The sequence below is a fragment of the Ambystoma mexicanum genome, chromosome 4q (genome assembly GCF_040938575.1).
Source record: "Ambystoma mexicanum isolate Mex_15411 chromosome 4q, UKY_AmexF1_1, whole genome shotgun sequence".
Lineage (NCBI taxonomy): Eukaryota > Metazoa > Chordata > Amphibia > Caudata > Ambystomatidae > Ambystoma > Ambystoma mexicanum.
In genome coordinates this window covers 73,673,094-73,694,392 of record NC_090928.1, presented here as the reverse complement: position 1 = coordinate 73,694,392, position 21,299 = coordinate 73,673,094, and positions in this window count along the sequence as shown.

The following is a 21,299-nucleotide window of genomic DNA, read 5'->3' as shown; positions in this document are numbered from 1 at the left end:
ATTTATATGGGACTGCATCTGCTATATGCAGTCTCTCAGCAGTGGTGGTTGTCCAAGCAAAGTGTATTCTGCTACCCAATGGCTTTCCTACAGAGTTTTTGCGGTAGCATATTGAGTTTTTTTTTAACCTTCTTCCATCGGTTTGTAAGCAGAGTAGTGTCTGCAGGTTGTGGATGTCATGGGGTATTATTCTTGGTTTTACAGACGTGTGCTTGTGGGTTGATTGATGTTCGTTGCTCTAAGTGAACCTTCGCCACCCACATTCTCTGTATTAGTGACTTATTTTTTGATGGTTGTGGATATTTCCTAAGATGAAACCCTATGGCAGGTTGAATGTTGTGACCTGCCCCCACACACGTGTGTGTGTGTGTGTGTGTGTGTGTGTGTGGCCATGTTGCAATCTGGGTGTGTGCTGGGACTGGTGGGCATGCTGCGGGTATGTGATGGATGCATTGCAGGGTGCATTATGAAATGGTGCACATTGAGGGAGATGAGATACATCTAATGGTAACAAAACTGCCTTCAGTCACCAATATGCCTCATTCACCGTGCTGTGCTCCTCTATTGGTATCAGCATAACCAAGATATGCAGCTACAGAAGGATCGGTATACAAACATATGGCTACTGTCAGGTCCCTTCAGTACAGTGCTGTAAAAACAATGATCAAAATTCGGGTGGCCTAAATGGCCCTTCTGGTAGCAAGCATTGTTTTATTAAACGTAACCTCAACTATGGCAAATCCGATTAGGCTGATATAAAAAGGAATAGACAACTCAAAATAGACAAAATTCAGCAGTTCAACTAGTCAGCACCACACAAGAGTATGTCTTCATTGCCCGTCAGCCTAGAAGAGGTATATGGTATATACAAATAATTTCAGAGTGTTGTGCATTTTAAACACTACAATACAGTGCCCCGACTCTCTTCCTAGTATATTATATTATTATAGCATAAATCGTGCAGTGTTAAAAAATGAAAAAATGTATTCACATCTGAAAACAAAAATCAGCAAAAAAGATGTTACTTTATATTCTGCATGCTTCCACCGTCACAATTAAATGGTGGCAATACACTTTTCAATGTCCCTCCCAATGGAACTTTCAATTGTTCACCTTTAATTAGGCTTTGCCTAATTCAATTTAAATCTTACAATAATGTCTCTTTTATAACTAAATTCTGTAAAAACGAAGAATAAAGTCAACATTGCCAGTGGATGTTGGCCTTTGCAGTGTGGATTATCACCAATGTACTCACTTGTCCTTTCTTTTTTTAAACCCAACATACTATTAATGTTGTTTGATATATATGTGTCAATGCACCAATCTCAAGCAAGATAGCCTGTCCCACAATGGGGATCCCCAAGTAGAGCGGACTATATATGTGGTTGGTTGTGCATTGTGTCTTTGAGAGCTGCCAGTCTTGGGTTCATAAAAGAGCACTACCAAACAAAAAACAACATGTTCTTGCATGGAACAGAAAAAGCAGAATGGTACGTTAGTTTGCTATTGTAAGTAGGCAGAGACACTGGGGTGATTGAGAAGGAGCGGCTAGAAGTTGTTCAATAAAATATTGATGAAGTCTACTGAGACAAAAACACAGATAGAAGAGTGAGGGGTGGGATGTGGGGAGGATCCACAGTAGCGTAGGGGCGTTACTATTGTAAAGAGCGACTACTTATATAAGTAATCTGAAATTTCTTTTACAAAAAGTGCTCCAAAGAAGAGTGACCCTTTGCAAATTTATGAACTCCCTAACAGCTGGGAGAACGATTCAGACACCTTTGCAAGCTGAACTGGTTGAAAAGTTCTCAACTCAGCCCATGACAGGTTACATATCTTTGCAATTAAATACACATTAACATAATCCACATTAATTACATTTTGGGGCAGGTCAAAAGAAAGATATTGGTGGAACATTATTAGGCCCCTATATTATTCCATAGATGTGTAATTTATTGAATGGGCACGCGCATTTCCTGAAACACAAACACACAACAACACTTTAACATCATAATCCTACACCTGAATCATATCACTATGTTGACCACCAGAAAAACGTGTTGCTCTAATAGGCTGGCCCAGTCATTAATATAGCACTCATTTGTATAATAATTCTATTTAACTGCTATCTCTACCGCTAACTAAAAGCCCTAATCATGCTCCATCTGTACTTATAAAAATAAACAATAAGCAAAAACCCTATGTGCATATGTGCTAAGTAACCTTGCACACATATGCTCTAAGAAATAGAAACAAAACCCAACTCATGCTACATGTGTGATTATGGAAAGAACAAATTGGCAGAAAAAGTCACGATCCGCAGCGCTTGTAAGTATAAATTAGACAAAGAGGGTCAAGGCTGCAGGTATCTGGGTAGTGTGGATATACTGCTAGTATAATTCCACTGAGGTAAGTACAATTGCAACACAAACAAGTCCCAGTTTCACTGCGCCAAGTGAAGCAAAATAAAAGTCGGGAGTCCAAGTGATTGGAAGGCTCGAAACACGTGTTAGGCTGTTGCTTGTACTAAACCTTGGACTTTAAAGGCTGTTCTTTCATAGAAATCACTTGGACTCACGATTTTTATTTTGCTATACTTGGCGCAGTGAAACTGGGACTTGTTTGTGCATGTGTGATTATTCCTCACAATCAGTGTGCTCCCACACCCTTAGTCATCTATACCTTGGAACTGCATTTTCATTGTGCATTTATGTGTGTATATTTCTTTGCACAGCACCCTACTCACTACGTTTACCTCACTTCACTATCTGATCTAAAGAACAGCAAACACAATAAACATTATGAGGGGTTTAAAAAAAGCAAGGGAAAATCCTTCATCCAGTGGGAATAGAGTAGCTCATTTCAGCTCAAAAGTCCCACAACACACCCCTACTACTAGTCATCACCTCCAGATCGTGACCGAAAGGCAATGCATCATGGGTATGCAAATTAGCAGTGGCCAATAGCACAATGACGATTTTCTACATGGAGCTAACCATCAAGATTTACAGCAAATTTGAGTAACCATGATGCATAGCTGTGTGTCTCCAATATGGAGTTAACTTCAAATGATAACTGTGAGGTGGTGCTGCGCTGTGTGTGTTTTATTAGCTAAAATGGATGGCCTATTCTAACCTCACATTTCAGGGTTTGTAAGTTTGTAAACCTAGCACTTGCAAATTGCTGGCTTCATTACCACTGTTTGTTGCCTTTATTATTTATTTATTGTTATTTATCTGTTTCTCCTCTGCTTCGCACTTTCCACCTCTCCCCCCTTCCATGCACTTTTCCCCTCCCCCATGCACTTGCGCGTTCTCAATGTCACTGGGCCTAGTAAGATCGCTGTTTTGTTCTCCCCTGTTCCCCTCCCTTGCCTTGTCGCGCTCTGAAACACTTGTGTACGAGCACGATAGAAATAAAATATCAATCAATCAATCAATCAGGGTGCTCCCCTAGATCTTTAAAAACCGACGATAATATTGATGCTGTTCAGAAACATGATATCATACTTGGTCATGCGCAATTAAATAGGATTAAGCCATAGGGTCAGTCACTTGATTACGTTTATGTTGGGTTACCAAAACAAAAATTTTCACTTTCTCTCCTGTACGGATAAACCATCAGTAAAAAATATTGTCTCCAAATACATAACAGAAATGATAAAATATGGGCATGAGTCACAGAAGCATTTTGTAAAGGTGCAATCCCATAGGAAAACACTCTATGCATCAGGCCCTGTATCTTTGATTAATTACCTGCTTTATGAATTATTCAATGTGTTTCCAAAATGAAAATACAAGAAGTGATTATTTCCTTATATGAGAAGCAGTAAAGCACTAAGATTGCTTATGAAAACAAATTGAGCTATCAAACTATAAAATACGTTTTCTACATGAAGTGCAGTCAACAATTGATTGGTGGTTAGGGATTTGTACATACATTTTATTGTGGATGGGGTACTTATACTCACATTTTCAAAAGTGATTCATACCAAACTTATTTCAGTGACCAATTTTACAAATAATAGGACAGGGCGGCAGTGATTAAATCCTTTGTCCATAAGCATGGGTGGTAAAGTAACTCGACGAACATTTGAATACCTGGGACACAAAATGAGAAAATATAAGCTGTTCTCTTCCAAATTGGGCACAAATGTTCTGTTTTTTTGAAATTGTGCCATTTGGCAGTAGCATAAATTGCAGTTGAGTTATCAAATGTCTGTTCCTTCTTTTTCGGAATCTACATCAGATGCTCCTCCATCAGGTTCACCTGGGTTATTTTTTATTAGTATTTATTTGGCTATTTATAATGTGCCTGTGCACCGAGGTGTTTCAAGGTGCAACAAGACAAGGGAGCGGGGCAGGGACGAAAAAAAACGGTCCTTCTAGGTCTTGTGTCACTCGGATCGTGCAAGTGCAGTAACAAGAAGTACAAATGCATAATAAATAATAAATACGGGGGAGAGGGGAGGGGATAAGTGCCGTTAAGGACGGAACGGACCCATGTGTTATGCAAGTGCCAAGGGGGGCCAGGTGGACAGGTGCCAGGTGAAAGCGGAGAGTGCAGGGAAAGAAGGTCCATGTGCTAAGTGTGAGGGACGGGGTTGGAAGGGCTAAGGGGTGCAGGCCCAGCCAAGCTAGTTTAGGGGAGGGAGCCCAGGAGGGCAAGTGCAGGATTGGAGGGGTTATTCAGGGGGAGGTCAGGGGAGACCAAGTGCTGAGGTAGGCTGTTCGAGGGGGGCCTGGTGGCCTGTAAGATCTTGAAGGAACCAGACAGCCAGTCAAAAGAGGCAGAGAGAGATATTAGTGGGGGGAGAGAGGGAAGGAGGAAGAGAAAAGGAGGGTCTTGAGAAGCTTCTGCAACTTAAGGAGATCCAGGATCAAGTCTGAGAGGGGCAGGGATGCCATTTCAGAGAGAGGGAACTGTGGGGGAGAGAGATCTACCCTGCACTCTTTGCTTGAAGAAATGTCTGATATTAAGAGAGTTGGAGATAGAAGGCCAAAAGGCTCTAGAAGGGAGGTATTTAGGGAGAGACAGTTGGATGTAGCAGGGCCCCAGGCCCCAGAAAGCCTTGAGGATGATGTAGAGGGTCTTGAACTTGATCGTTGCAGCAACCGGGAGCCAGTGGAGAGATTATAGGGCTGGAGAAATCTGGTCGCTGGGCTTGAGGCCAATGGTAAGTTTTGCATTCCTATTCAGGATTAGTTGAAGGGGGCGAAGGGAGGAGTAAGGCAGATTGAGGAAAGGCTGTTGAAGTAGTCCAGCCTGGAGTGGACCAGAGCTCTGGAGACATAGAGTTTCTGGGGGAAGGTGAGGAAAGAGAGAATGCCTCTGGGGAGGTATAGCTGAAAGTAGGCCTTTGTGGCAAGGTCAGTGATGTGAGGAGAGAAGGAGAGAGAGGAATTGAAGATAACGCCAAGGTTTTTTTCCTCACAGGAGGGTGAGGGGAGGGGGCCCATGGAGGGCGGCCAGACTGTAGGAGGGAAGGGGGAGCTAGGGTCCCAATGAGAAGGTTTCTCTTATGGTGAGATGTTCTTTATTTTTGGCCTTATACATCCCACATCTCCTCTTTTGTACTACTTGACATCTCATTACCCTGGAGGCAATGAAATTCTTATCACTTGTGGTGGTCATTATGGGATTGACGAGATAAGAGGAGCATTGTCCAAGCACCATTTGGCAGCATACATGGGAAAGCCAAGGTATTTTGGATAAACAGGCAATGCTCATAAGGTCTCCCAGTATCTTCTGGGTTAGGGTAGCATGCCAGTTATTCCAGATCGGGGACCATTATATGATTGGATTCAGTATTGTCTAATCCCTGATGAAAGGATAACTATTTGGCTGGAGCATTCCAAGGCTGGTTTTGCGGGGCACCGGGGAAATCAGACATACACAAAAATGTAAAAGAGGCACTAGTGTGCAGGAGAAGAGGTATGCAATATTTTAAAGACAATTAAACAATAATTGTCCCAGCAAAGCGGGTGTGAGCAGTCTGCCGGCAGCTTCCACGTGCTGGTAAGATCCCAGCTGGTCCTTGGGGCCTCCAGAGAGTTTTTGTGTTTGTTTCTGTTTGGCGCTTCAAGCACGTTGTTTACATCCTCTGCCCCTCCCCACTTCCTGGTCCCCACTCCCTCCCGCCTCCCTGCCTGCCCACCCCCCCATTGGTTCTCATCTGGTCTTAACTGACCATCCTGGGCAGCCCCCCGCCCGGCAGCCCCATGGCTAAGGAGCCCTAAGGAAAAGGGTGGCTCCCCCGATTTCGGCACCTGTGTGTCTGCCCTTTCAGGATTCTCAAATTTAGGTGGCCTCTCCACAGGTTGCTGTAATACTAAATGTTTCTGTATTTAAAATGTATGCGCTGTGAAAACTAGGCCTTCTTCTCCTCTTTCAGGATTCTCAAACTTAGGTGGCCTCTCCACAGGTTGCTGTAATACGCACTGTTTCTGTATTTAAAATGTATGCACTGTGAAAACTAGGCTTTTTTCTCCCCTTTCAGGATTCTCAAACTTAGGTGGCCTCTCCACAGGTTGCTGTAATATGCACTGTTTCTGTATTTAAAATGTTTGCGCTGTTAAAACTAGGCCGTCTTCTCCTCTTTCAGGATTCTCAAACTTAGGTGGCTTCTCCATAGGTTCTAAAGTTGAGCATTTCTGTGCTCCTTAAACCTGAGAGTCTGTCCTATTGCGCCACCTGATTGTCGCTTGCTATATTGTCTGCCTATTCTCACCAGTGTCTCCCCCTCTCCCATCTACCCTATGGTGCTCTCTGTCTCGCCTATCTTTTCTAACTGCTTCCAATAGACTATCCTGCTTTCTTCACTAAATCTGGTAGGAAGAAGTTTAAAAAGGACATCCTGGTCTCCAACCCAGGCCTCCCTATCGCTGACACCTACACCAGTGCCTCCTCCAAGGAAACTCTCACCGACATCCTCTTTGTCGTGCCTTCACCTGACTTATGCACCCTTCATATGGTCTCTGTGCTCTCTCCTTTCTCCTCTTTTCCCATTAATGGTGGCACCCGTTGGGACGTCCTCTTGGCCTCATTCCACTCTTCTAAGGTCATCATAAATGTTTACTCTAATGGTACAGTCTTGGTCCAAGGCCCTCAGGCCAACCTTCACCTCTTTAATGGATGCTTCCTGCACCTTATCAACTTCCTTTCTTCTCCTGCTGTCCCCCATCCCCTTTCCTCGGCTACCTTGTCTTCCCCCTCCCTCTCCGCCCCCTCTCGGGCTCCTTCTACACCTCCGCAGGGCGTATCTCTGATCTGTACCCCTCCCCGGAAGTCCTTCAAGGATGGCAACCTTCTCCACATTGCCACTCTTAACTCTCGCTCTGCTGTCAAACATTCCTCTGATATCTGAGGCCTTCTTGAAGAACTTGACCTTGATGTCCTCGATCTCACTGAGACATGGTTCACGCCCAGCTCTATCACCAGCTTTGACACGCTCCTACCTGACGGCTACAAGATCCTCTCTGCGCCCAGGCCCAACATATCTGGTGGGGGTGTAGCGCTTATCTTCCCTGAGTGGATTCCTGCCTCTGTCACCCCTACGCAGACCTACTCATCTTTTGAATGCCTTGTCTGCCAGCTCTCTCTCTCCCCAAGCCATTCCCTTACTGTGGGTACTATCTCTCAGCCACCAGGTCAGATTTCTTTGTTCCTCTCTGAGTGGGCTGACCTCTTCTCCTCACTCCTGGCCTCAACCACTCAACTCCTCCTTCTTGGAGACTTCAACATCCACCTGGATGCCTCCTGTCCCCCGGCTGGACTCTTTCATGACCTCTGTGACTCTTTCTCTCACTCACCATTCTCCCCTCTGGCCTGACTCATTCTGCAGGGCACACTCTCGATGTTCTGATCTTCCCCTCTCTGTTCCTCTCTCCACTCCTCTCTCCTGGAGTGAGCACTTTCTCCTATCCTCCGGCCTCACCCTCCCTACCCCCCAGGCCAAGCCACCTCCATCACTGCCACCCACCTTCTCGGTCATCTGACCCATGAAGCGCGTGTCAGCTGAGGCTTTTGCAAACCACATTCCCACCCTCTCCTCCCCCTTCGGCTGACTCTCACCCTGACACAGCCCTCTCCATGCTCCACTCTTCTATATCTGATACTCTTGATATCCCTGCCCCTGTCATGAGAATCCGCCTGAAGCCCAAAGCCAAGTGTAACTCCTGGTATGACTGAGATATTGTCACCCTAAAACGCAAGTGCAGGGTGGCCGGGAGGAAATGGCGTGCTTCATGTTCATCCTCTGACAAACTGGCCTGCCGCCTGCTGCAAAGGCAATACCAGCTCTCCGTCCTCACCAAGAAGAGAGCTCATATCCAAGCCTGCATCTCTGCAGCATCTAACAACTTGTCTGAACTCTTTAAAATCTGCAAGGAACTAGCCAATCCTGCCGCAGTCTGTACCTCTCCTGTACCTTCCCAGGCCCTCTGCACGACACTGGCTTCTCACTTCATTTCAAAAACTCAGGACATCCTGTCCTCACTTTCCTCCTATTGCTTCCGTCTCTCCATCCCCTGCTCTTCTTCTGGCCCTTCTGCAGCCACCCCCCCTCCCTCCTTCTCTGCCTTTCCCCTTTTCTCTGCTGACGAGGTTTCTAGACAAGTCTGATCTATGAAAGTCTTGTCAAAACAGGTTCACCCGGGTTCCTCCAAAACTATCAAGGACCATATTGACTCCCTGTCTCATGCCCTGGCTGATTTCTGCAATCACTCCTTCACCACTGGAGTCTTCCCATCCCCCTTTAAGCACTCCCTTGTGCACCCCCTTCTTAAGAAACCCTCTGCCGATCCCTCCTGCCCTGCTAACTATTACCCTATCTCCATCAATCCCTTCCTGGGCTAGCTCCTGGAGAAACTGGCCTTTCTCCCAGCTTAATCTCCACACTGAATCTGTTGGTTGTCTTCATGACCATCAGTCTGGCTTCAGAGCTGCCAGAAGCATGGAAACTGCTCTCCTGAACATCCGTGAAGACCTGCTCTCCAACCTTGACTCCAACAACCTGTGTGTCCTCATCTTGCTTGATCTCTCTTCTGCCTTCGATACAGTCAACCATGCCTGGTCCTGCTCAGCCGTCTCCATGATAACCTGGGTATCACTGGTCAGGCTCTGGCATGGCTGACCTCTTTCCTCTCCGACCGACCCTCCCAGGTCCAACTTGGGTACTTCCTCTCTGATATCTTTTTCTCTACCTGTGGTGTCCCCCAGGGTTCTAACCTCTCTCTCTGGCTGTTCAACCAATACTTGGCACTCCTAGCCCACTGCATCGCCGCCCTCTGCCCCAATTTTCAGTGCTATGCGGGTGATACCCAGCTCATTTTCAGGCTACCCTCGGCCTCCTCCTCTCCTTCCCTCATCTCTGACTGTCTGTTTGCTATCCAGGAGTGCTGTGCTGCCAATGACCTCTGCCTTAATGCCAGTAAGACTGAGATTTTACTCATTGGCACACCCACTCCCTCCTTCCCTGCAGCTCTCTGGCCGGCTTCTCTTGGCCCTCTTCCTGTTCCCACCTGCAAGGCTAAGAACCTCAGGGTCATATTCAACTCCACAATCTCCTTCTCTCCTCACAACTCTGACGTCTCTAAGGAGTCACACTACCAGCAACACCTCCTCAAAGGTATTCTTCCTTTCCTCTCCTTCCCCCAGAAATTCACCGTCTCCAGATCCCTGGTTCTCTCTAGACTGGACTATTGTAACAGCCTCTATCTAAATCTGCCTGCCTCTACTTTCCGCCCTCTGCAACTTATCCAGAACATCCTGCAGGACTTGTCCTTGGCCGCAAGCCCAGGGATCATATCTCTCCAGGACTGAAGTCTCTGCACTGGCTCCCAGTGGCTGCGAGGATTAAGTTCAAAACCTTCTGCATTGTCCACAAGGCCTTCTGTAGCCTCTGGCCGCAATACCTTCAACTCTCTCTTCCCAAATATCTTCCTTCTCAAGCTCTTTGCTCATCCACCTCCAACTCCCTCAGCGTCAGTCGCTTCTCCAAGCAACGAGTTGGTGGTAGATCTCTCTCTTCGGCAGCGGCCTCCCTCTGGAACAGCCTTCCTGCCTCCCTGAAACTTGAGGAGAACCATCTCCGGTTTCGGAAGCACCTCAAAACCTTCCTCTTTGCTTCTGCTTTCTCTCCCCCTCTCCCCTGCTGAATTCCTGGTTGAAACTGCACTGGTTACCTGGCCACCCTTTCTTGCTCACCTGCACTGCCTCCCTGGCAAACCCCGCACCTGGGGACTATTGTTCTGTATCCCTACAGTCCCCCTACCAGCACTTATGTCTGCTCTTACCTGCACTTGCCACCATGTGGCCGTTCTATTATCCTATTTATTCTACTATCCCATGTAATGCACTTTCCCCTCTCCCTTCCCCCACAAACTTTTCCATTTCCCCCTTCCCATGCACTTACACGATCTGAATGACACCTGGCCTAGTAGGATCGCTGTCTGTCTTCCCTCTGTTCCCCCTCCCTTGCCTCGTCGCACCTCGAAAAACTTGTGTATAGGCGCGTTATTAATGCCATATCATATCACGTCAAGATGGCAATTGTGTTTTGTATGCCAGTCACTTTCGCCTTCCCATACCCTTTGACCTTTCTCTCCTGGAGGAGGAAATATAGTCTCATGCCATTCAGGTTTGCAGTTTGAGCTGTATGGGGGGAATGGTGCTTTGGCGGCTAGGTCATGCAAATTCTTATTTTGGTCCATTTCAACAGAATGGAAAAGCAGTGTGTTGCCTGGAGTTACGCCACACCAACCCTAATTCCACAAGAGGTTCAAAGTAAATGCACAGGTTTCCTGCTGTGAGATCCAAACTGGATTCAGAAGGAACAGAAGGAAGATGCCTCCAATTGTCTAACTTGTCATGGCTCTTTTTCCCATCAATCCCAATGACGCACAGAACGTCAAATAATTATTCATGGGTTTGTTATTTGACATGAAAGGCAACCAAGCCTCATAATCAACAAGGACAATAAGAACTGACTAATACATTTGGATGAATACAAATGTAGCATACACAATCAAGAAGGAGAATGACTTGACTTGAACAAAGTATGTGTGATGTTCGCAATTTCATCAGCGAAAGGCAGCAGAGTCATAATGAGGGTGCAGGCAGAGCACCTACACCCTGAGCATTCCCAGTACTCAACCAAACAAGATGATGCAAAGACTCGATCCCAACCAGTTCATTGACTACAACGTCCTATTTACTATCCAGCACTTAAGCCATAACTCAGTTAGTGTGAAGTTACTTTTTGGCCTCCTCGTGATCTCTATAAATCTTGTCAACTTAACGTAATGTAAATTATTTAATTGGATTGTTCAAGATACCTCACTTAGGCCCAAGCCAAAAACTAAAAAAATTAATCCATCAACTTCAAAGGTACACTTTTCCGATGATATACCAACCGAGATCATGATTCCTCACGCCTAGTTCTTTTCCTGAACTGGCACCTCTCATAACCGCCCAAAGATCAAGGAGCGTTCCGTGATATTGTATAAGCACACTCTGACATCAGAGACTCTTAAGCAGTCATTGCCAAGCTTTAAAATTCGAATTTGCCAGAAACACAATTTCAGAAGTGATTTTGCCAAATCTGGAAAGGGAATTGAGATACATGAATTATTAGAAGAGATCAAATGGAGCAACTATTAGACTTTTCAATAAGTGGATTCTCACACTGGCTCCATAACCGCATAATAACCTGCAAGATAACAACTATGTACTGAGTCCAAACTCCTTGTAACATCGTTAATTCGGAAGAGTGAGCGAATTGCACACAAACAAAGGAAAAAAGAATGCACTGTGGTTCACAAGACAGAGCTGTTCAGCTGGTTTATTATGTTAATAAAACCAACTAATGAACAGTGGAAAACAACCTCTGACAGACAAAAAAGCAGTGGAAATGTTTTGTGTAAACATGAGATTTGTCCACTGCATCTCTTACATTTGTATATCAGCACTGCACTGATTATCCTCTCATGTGATCACATAATTCCTGTGTTGAGAAGCCTTGGGGGATATCTTGGGTTAGCAAGAGGTCTGTCCTGGTTGGAGTCAGAAAGCTAATGCCCACACATCACATGTCAGTCTGAGTTTTGTGAGGGGCTGGTCCTGACAGGGGATTGGAAACCTAATGCCACACCCTGTCGCCTGAAAAAGAGAGAGTGTGTGTGTGTGTGTGTGCGCACGAATCACGTGTGTGTGCGTGCATGCGCCACGTGTGTGTGTGTGTTTAAGAGTGCCTGGTCATGTAAGAAGGACCCGCAGGAACAGGAACCTCAGTACCCTCAGACGTGTGATGCTGTGTGTCAGTGAGGTCAGAGTTATTATTGGTCTGTCTCTGTGTGGTTGGAGGGTATTCTTTAACAAGGGGTAACTGGTAATGTTTCCAATATCCTGTCTGTATATGTTGTCATAGGTCTGGGAGGTCACCAAATTGAGGAATCTTAGCAAGGGTCACATTCATCATGTCTATCTGAGTACCATGTGGGGGTTGGTTCTGTATTGAGTCAGAAATCTAACCCTCCTCCATATAACCACCCAATCCACGTTTGTGATGGGGAGGTCACCAGGGAAACTGTAATTTAAAATCTCTTTGGACCCGAGGAATTGTGGTGGCAGGCACACGGGGAGGTTGGGCCACTCAACATGTTTGTTGCTGATAAGGAACAAGTTACTTACCTGTAACTGTTGTTCTCCAGCATGGGTCTGGCATGGATTCACATGCTCATGAATATTCCCAGTTGTCAGGCTGGGAATCCTCGGTAAAGAAAAAATCAGTATCAGTTTCGTTTCTGATCTGTCTTTCGTAGTAGTAAACAATCACTGATCACTGTGTCATACTGACCACAGCCAATGACTGCCCTCTACCTACGCATCGCCTCTGGCAGCCATCTTCAGATTTGGTAGCACGTGAAGTGGCAGTATGACCAAGTGAAGAGCCGCAGAGGGGTAGGCGGGAGGGTTCGCATGTGAATCCATGCCAGACCCATGCTGGAGGACAACAGTTACAGGTAAGTAACTTGTTCCTTCTCCAGCATGGGGTCTGGCATGGATTCACATGCTCATGAATAAAGAATACATAGCAGTACACACATGCACAACCACGGGAGGTGACAAAGGCTCAACATTAAGCATTACATCAAACTCAACATTAAGCAATTCTCACCTCCTCACCAGGCTCACCTTAGGCGAACAGATTGCGCAGCACTGCTTGGCCGACCCTGGACTCCTCCCTGGAATCCCGATCGACGCAGTAGAATTTCGTGAAGGTGTGCGTCGACCTCCACGTAGCAGCCCTGCAGATGTCCAGCAAGGGCACACCAGATAGGAACGCCATGGTAGCTGCGATCGCTCTGGTGGAATGGGCTCTCGGACGGCCAGGCAGCGGTCGGTTTGCCAACCGATGACAGTACATGATACAGCCGGAGAGCCATCTGGAAATGGAGGCCTTTGAGAGAGCCTTCCCCTGATTGACAGGTCCAAAGTTCACAAAAAGTTGTGACGTCTTCTGAAAACACTTTGTGCGGTCCACGTAAAACTTCAGCGCTCTAGCCACATCCAGCGAGTGCAAAGTCCTTTCGGCCGGCGACGAAGGCGACGGGAAGAAAACAGGCAACACCAAGGGTTCGTTGAGATGGAAGTCCGACGGTACCTTGAGCATGAAGGAGGGGTGCGTCCTGAGCACTACCCTCGTGTCGTGAAAAGTCAAGTATGGGGGCTTGCAGGAAAGGGCCTGGATCTCTCCCACTCTTCGTGCGGAGGTGATAGCCACAAGAAACGCTGTTTTCCATGACAAGAACTTCAACAGAGCCGAGTGCAGAGGCTCGAACGGAGGTCCCATGAGCTTGGTCAGCACCACGTTGAGCTCCCACGCCGGGGCCGGAGCCTTCACCGGCGGGAACGATCTGAACAGTCCCTTCATGAATTCTTTCACCAGACGATGAGAATCCGTAGAGGGTTAATCTTCTGTGCGTGGCACCAGACAGAGAACCTCTTCCATTTGTGTCCATAGCATTTAAGAGTTGAGGACGCCCTGGCCTTTGCAAGAACCTCTCTGCAGTCGGCCGGTATGTCGTATCCTCCAAACTCTAACGCTGCAGGAGCCAGGCCTGCAAGTTCAGCGACTTCGGGTCGTGATGGAGGATGGCGCCTCCTTCCCTGGAGAGAAGATCCGCGTCCACTGGCAGCTTGATTGACGGGGACGCTGACAAGTGCAGAAGGTCCAGGAACCATATCTGCCTCGGCCACGCAGGTGCGACGAGGATCATCCTGCACCGTGACCTCTTGAGCCGGTTGACGAGCCGGATCAGCAATGGCAATGGAGGGAACGCGTATAGAAACAGGCCCTCCCAGGGGAACGAGAAAGCATCGCCCATGCTCCTCAGCTGGGGAAACCTGCTGGCGAACTTCCGGCACTTGGAGTTCGTCGCCTTCGCGAACAGATCGATCTGGGGTGTGCCCCACCGTCAGAAGAGGCGGTCCTCTAGATCCTGTCGTAGTTCCCACTCGTGGCACGAGCGCAGCTCTCTGCTGAGCGAGTTGGCGATGGTGTTTTTTATCCCTGCCAGATGAAACGGCACCAGAAACATCCCTTGGGCAACGGCCCAATGCCGCAGATCCTGCGCCTCCTTGGACAGGGCTGGGGACCTGGTACCGCCCTGCTTCCTGATGTAGAACATGGTGGTGGTGTTGTCGGTGAAGATCCTCACCACCTTGCCCTTGAGGGACGGAAGAAAGGACCTGAGGGCCCAAAACACTGCACGGAGCTCCAGGACGTTGATATGGAGGGACTTCGCCGTCGGAAGCCAAAGGCCTCTCGCGTGCAGACTTTCGGTGTGCGCTCCCCACCCTTCCAGGGAGGCATCCGTGGTCACTGTCTCCTGGTGGCCGGGGGTCTGGAAGTCCATGCCTGCCGTCAGATGCGCGCGGGTGCCCCACCAGCGCATCGCTCGTCGGAAACCCTCGTCGAGTGTGATCCTCTCCTCGAAGCTGCCCGTCGTCTGGATCCAGCGCGCGTCAAGGAACTCCTGCAACGGGCGCATCCGGAGCCTGCAAAGGCGGATGAGATAAATGCAAGAAGACATCATTCCGAGGAGGGACTTGATGGACCTCACCCTGGCTGCGTCCGCAACCAGCATCCGCTGCACCTTGCCCAAGATGGCCCTCGTCCTTTCCTCCGCCGGAGAGGCCAGAAGCGACACCGTGTCGAGCTTCGCTGCCAGAAACAGTTCATCTTGCGTGGGCACCAGGTGTTACTTGGCGTAGTTTATGGAGAATCCCAGGTCCGTGAGTAGTTGGACGGTCCTTGCCGTGTGCTCCACTGCGAGCTCCTTCGTCTTTGCTCGGATGAGCCAGTCGTCCAGGTAGGGGTAGACGTGGATCCCCTCTCGGCGCAGCTGCGCTGCCACCTGTGCGAGGCACTTGGTGAACACCCTGGGTGCTGACCTCAATCCGAAGGGAAGGGCTCTGAACTGGTAGTGACGCCCTTGGACCACGAACCTGAGAAACTTTCGGTGTCCCCTTAGGATGGGAATATGGAAGTAGGCATCCTCCAAATCCAACGACGACAGGAAATCGCCCTCCTCCAGCTGACCCAGGACGTGTTGGAGGGTGACCATCCGGAACTTCTGTGCCTTGATGAATTTGTTCAGTCATCGTAGGTCCAGGATGGGACGCCATCCTCCCGTCTTCTTCTTCACGAGGAAGTATCTTGAGTAAACTCCGGAGCCCCGAAGCCTCTTTGGGACGAGATCGATGGCGCCCTTCTTGAGCATCGCCTTTACCTCCAAGAGAAGTTGAGGGATGTGCTGTTCTTTCCTGGCCACAGGGGGGGACGCGCGGGCACCTCTTTAGAAACTCGAGCGCGTGACCCTGAGCTAGGGCGTCCAGCACCCAACGGTCGGTGGAGATGGACTCCCACACGCTGACGAAGCTCACCAGCCGGCCTCCTACTGGGGTGCTTCGGTGGGGGCCCGACCCCACGGCCGGTTCAGTCCTGCTTCGACGAGGCTTTGCCGCCTTGTCCTCCTTGGCGACGACGGCGGGGTCCGCCTGACTTGCCTCGTCCCCTGTAAGCTTCCTGTGACGACGAACGGGCCGCTTGACGGTAGGTGGAAAATCCGCCGCTGGAACCTTTGGAGGCACCCTGTTTGCCTCCGCCGCTCCGAAAGGGCGGCCGCCGTTGTTGGAGAACCCCAAGAGCCCGGGCCGTCTCCGTGTCCGCCTTGATGGCTTGAAGGGAATCGTCCACTGTTTTCCCAAACAGGTTGTTTCCGTCGAACGGCATGTCCAAGACTCTGGTCCGCATGTCCTGACGAAAGTCAGTAGCCTTGAGCCATCCACGCCGCCTAAGGCACACGCCGTTGCCCAACTGGCAAAATCCAGTGTCAGCGATGTCCATCGCAATCGTAATGGCGTGGTCCGATGCCACCTCTCCTTCCTGCAAGATCTCTAGGGCTCCCGCCCTCTTGTCTGGTAGGAAGTCCAGCAGGGGGGCCAGTTTGTACCACAACTCCCTGTCGTAGCGGGCTACGATAGCCAAGGCGTTGGCCGCCTTAATCGTCGTCGCTGCCGGCGAGATGACCCTGCGTCCCATCGTGTCTAATTTCTTTCCCTCGCCGTCCGGTGGGGAGGTTGACGTAGAGGCCGCGCCCCCCCCGCTTTCTTCCTGGCCGCTGCGGAGACGACCGAGTCCGGGGTCGGCTGTGCCCGAAGGCACAAGGGGGCCGCGTCCGGGACCCGGTACTTCTTCTCGTACCGATCCCTTCTATCCGGCGTCGTGGATGGGTTCTTAAGGAGGGCGAGGCCCTCATCCCAAATATCGTCCAGTAGAGGTACGGAGAGGACTGTCTTCCTCTTGGCTTCGCGCCGTTGATAAAGGAAACCTTCCTTCTTCTTCTCTTCCGGGCAGAGCTGGAAAAGCTCGGATGCCCTGGCGATCATGGAGTGAAACGATCCAATCTCGTCGGGCGGGGAAGCCCGGGTGGGAGGTGACGACGGCAGATCCTCATCGTAAACCTCGTCGTCCGTGTCAGTCCCCGTATCATCCCCACGAGTCGTGGACGGGGAGGAGGGCTGAACAGGGCGCGATGGCTGAAAAGGAGGTGGAGGATGAATCCTTCTTCTCTTAGGGGGAGGGCTTCCAGAAGGGCCTGGCTCCGGGTCCCCCATCGGGAGCGGTTCCTCCGCTGGTGGTAACGGCAGTCTCGTCCTTATCTCCGAGCATAAGGACTGTATAGCCAACAAAATGGCCGCCGAGTTGTCTTGCAGCACTGGTTGAGGGGAGTCCGACGGGCGGTCAGGGGCCCCGTCGGCACCCTCGACGTTATCGTCATCTCCTACGTCGGGGTCCCTCCCGACGGGCTGGTCTTCTTCCACGCCAACGCCGTAGCTTAAGACTTCGATCAGCTCTTCCTCAGAGGTTGAGGCCGAATCCACGACGACCTCCTGCCCCCCTTTTTCTTCTCCGTCGGACGTTTCACGGGGGTCCTGTTGATGGGCATAAAAGAGGACTCCCTCCGCGGTGGCAGGGAGACTCTGAGCCCCGAGGTCGCCACCATTGGTGTAGCCTCCACAGGCTGAGCCAGGGCCGCCACGACTGTCTCGATAGAGGCCTTGGCCAGATGGATTAAGGCTTTCACCACCTTAGGTACGCTCACCGCCTTCTCCTTGGGGGGAGGGTCACTGCCTTGCTCTCCCTCCGATGGGGCCTTAGAGCTCGACCGGGGCCTCTCCAGGAGCTTCGCCGGGTGTTCGGCCTTCCTCTTACCCGAACCAGAGCGTTGGCTCGTGGTTGATGGTGCCGGGGAGGATGCGCCCTGCCTGGCGCCCGTAGAGCCCGACCGTTCGGCGCTCCCGGTGCCAGCGGACTCGCGGTGCTTGGCCTTGTGTTGGACCCCCGTCGTCGGGGCGTCCTCAAAGGTCTTAGAAGACCGCTCGGATTTCTTCTTCTTCTTCTCGCCTGACGGGCTCTTCCCTTCCAGCCAGTTGGCGAGACGTTGATGGCGGTCCTTCATGGTCCGCTCCGACATATTGCCGCAAAACGCACAGTCCTTCTCCACGTGCGTCTTGTCCTCATGTAGGCAGTAAAGACAAAGGGAGTGTTCGTCCTCCTTAAAGACATTCTGAAGCTGGCATCCAGGGTAGACCCTGAACAGCTTTCCGGGCGTCGAGCTTCCCTTCTCCTGGGCCATGTCCGAGATGGGCCTGAGAAACTTCTGGAGTCCTCCAAAAGCGTGGCTCGACGAAATCTTCACCCTTGAGGGGCGTAGACGAATCCGACACGGGTCCCCATTGATCGGATGAAGAAATGGTGGAGCTTGAGGCTCTTTTGACCGAAAAAAGAGACATTTTTTTGAGAAAAAACGTGAAAAATAGCACTAACGCTCGAGAGCAATAGCACGAGGATCCCAACACTTGAACGTGCGGTAAAAATCTGAAGATGGCTGCCAGAGGCGGGGCTTAGGTAGAGGGCAGTCATTGGCTGTGGTCAGTATGACGCAGAGATCAGTGATTGGTTACTACTACGAAAGACAGATCAGAAACGAAACTGATACTGATTTTTTCTTTACCGAGGATTCCCAGCCTGACGACGGGGAATATTCATGAGCATGTGAATCCATGCCAGACCCCATGCTGGAGAATGTCTGGACTGCTGGTGCCTTTGTGTAACTACAAGGAAAGCGTTTTTTCCCACTCTATTGGTGTGCCAAAGTAAGTGGCACAGACTTCACCACTCTTCCCACATCCTTCGGCCAACAACCTGATGTCATGCACCGTGTTCGCCCACCCAAGGTTTGGGGCACACTTGTGTGACACTCGTTTGATAACAATATGGGCGCAAGCTAACTGCTCCTGCAGGCTCCTGTCACTGGGTGGCAAGGTTCTGCCAAGTTGCTTGTTCCTGCCTCACCATCAATGGCTAAGTTGCATATGGGCCGTGGGAGGGAAACAAGCATAGAGGGTCTATGCATTAATGGGCAGGAGATGGCTTTGGGTTAGGGTGTTTCCAGGAATGTCATTTGCTACTGGTTCAGATGAGAGGTGCCTCTGGAGCCCAATTAAACCTGGGTAGGTTGGTTGGGAAAGCATTGTGCATTTTTTGTTTCTATTGTTGAAATAGTACTTAGGACTATTATCTCCGCATGGACATACTTTAAGGAAAGCCTACAGGTGTGTCTTTGTGCGATTTATTTCTCACGGTGGTGGGAATTGTAAAGATTTGTTCGATTTGGGTTTCCAACTACCCAACATAGTTTCAATCAATGTACAAGAGTTTAACTCTTTTAAATTCTTATGAATGCTTTTGCTATCCTCTTCCATTATTGCTACATTATTGGACCAGTCTCAGGGACACAGTGGGAGAGTTGTGTTCTGTGGACTCGGGCCTTCTCCCAGTTAGGATCTTTGCATCAATTCTGGATTTCAGTAGCACGGGGGCATCCAGCATGTGAAAGTATACATTGTGACACTTTTGGGTTAAAAAAGATTTAGACGAGTATTATTAATATAGCTCGCTTGTGGGATCGAGAAATGCTTCTAAGATCGAGTAACCGAAAAAAAAGATCAGGACAACAGCGCTTGAAGGTGGATAAAGACAACATAAAGCACTCAATACAACCGGACATTGCAAGGCCCCAGGACTGGCAAGTGGCCGCCACCATAGCACAAATGTCACGCAGGGGCCACTGCTGTAAAAAAAACTGGGCAATGCATAGGATTAAAAGGTGAAAGCAAATTATTAATGGAAAGGATATACGTTATGATGTACTCAGGAAGACCTTTTTAAATGATGATTTATTGGTGCAGTTACAAACATCTCACCACGACACAGCTACAGCCACCCCCCCTTCGGTACAAATGCTCGTCCATTCAAGCCTGACATCCCGCTTTGGTTTCTTACATTGATTGGGAAGGCGGGCACGTTGTGAGTAACACTTTGAGGGGTGGGGGTATAGTGTTGATGGATATGGTTTTGACATAGTAATAGCCAGACGAACTTGCATGGAGAGTTGTTTTATGACTAGTACAGGTACTTACATGGAGAAATTGAACTCTGGTATAGGCTGGTGTTTTGACAGTTGCAGCTGTTGTGTCTTCCGGTGGCCATGTCATATGGTCAGCAACTCGACTGTTTAAATGCATGGCAGGGGTAGAAGGTGCAATATTCTGGCTCTATATATCATTGGGAAGGTCGCTCTGGCAGGGGTGCACGCACAGGCAACATAAGAAGTTTGCTTGGGGTCCACTGTGACCTACTGGGTGTCTAAAATGGTTAAGGATTGGGCGCATACAGTAAGTTTCCATGTCTCACATTATGTCAATCCAGTCTTTTAGTTGCTGAAGTAGCAGCTTTTCTAGTGAACACCAGCAGGCAGCGGGTTATGGTATGGTCGACATTCAACCACAGGCCTTCTTTTTATGGCTACAATGGAGGGGAAAGGGAAAAAGCAGGTTCACCTTGCAGGTCCCAAGAGGGACTCATAAGGAGCTAAAGAACAAGGAGATTTACCCTAAGAATGAAAATGGACTGGGGACATGTTGAGTCCCCTGTGATACATTTCTTAGAAATAGAGATTCGTGAGGTTCTCTCCCATTTTCCCTGTGAAAGTAGAGCCCCCCTAAATGTGTAGAACACCAGAAACCCCTGCTTCATAAGAGAAAATGGTTGAGGAAAAGAGCACTAGAAGCATACGAATGGTAAGCCCAGAAAGCACCCGAAAAATCAATAAAGATGAGGAGTGTTGGGGGCGATAGGAGGCTGATTCCAACAGCTCTGCAGTGATCCTGAACGAGAACCGACAGAATGGCCATAAATGCAGCTCAAAGTAGCTGAAAAGTGAAGAGGAAGGTGTCGGAAGGTCTCCAGGCCACCCGGAGAAACTTTAGGGAGAAACCGCGGCACGGAATAGACTTTATTCCTGTTATACAAAAATGCATGGCACGTCCTAAGATGGCAGGCACATCCGGCGTGGCCTGCTGAAAGGGGTCGCCACCAGGGAGTGCAGCGCCAGCCCAGAAGGAGAAGACACCCGGAATAGTAGAGGAGCTGGGGATCCTCGCAGGAGCACATCGGCAGGGTGGAGAAGAGGTGACAGGTGATCGCTGCCCCAGGACACCGGGGGCGGCCTGAGATTCCAGGGGGGCGGACATCATGAGGCATAAGAGCAGGGAGAAAAGGACAGACACATCAGCCCGGGGGAGTGCAATGGCCGAGGGACAGAGGCCAGAGTGACACCCAGCGAGCTGCACGGAGAACGAAGGCAGCGTTGAGCCCGTACTGGCACATA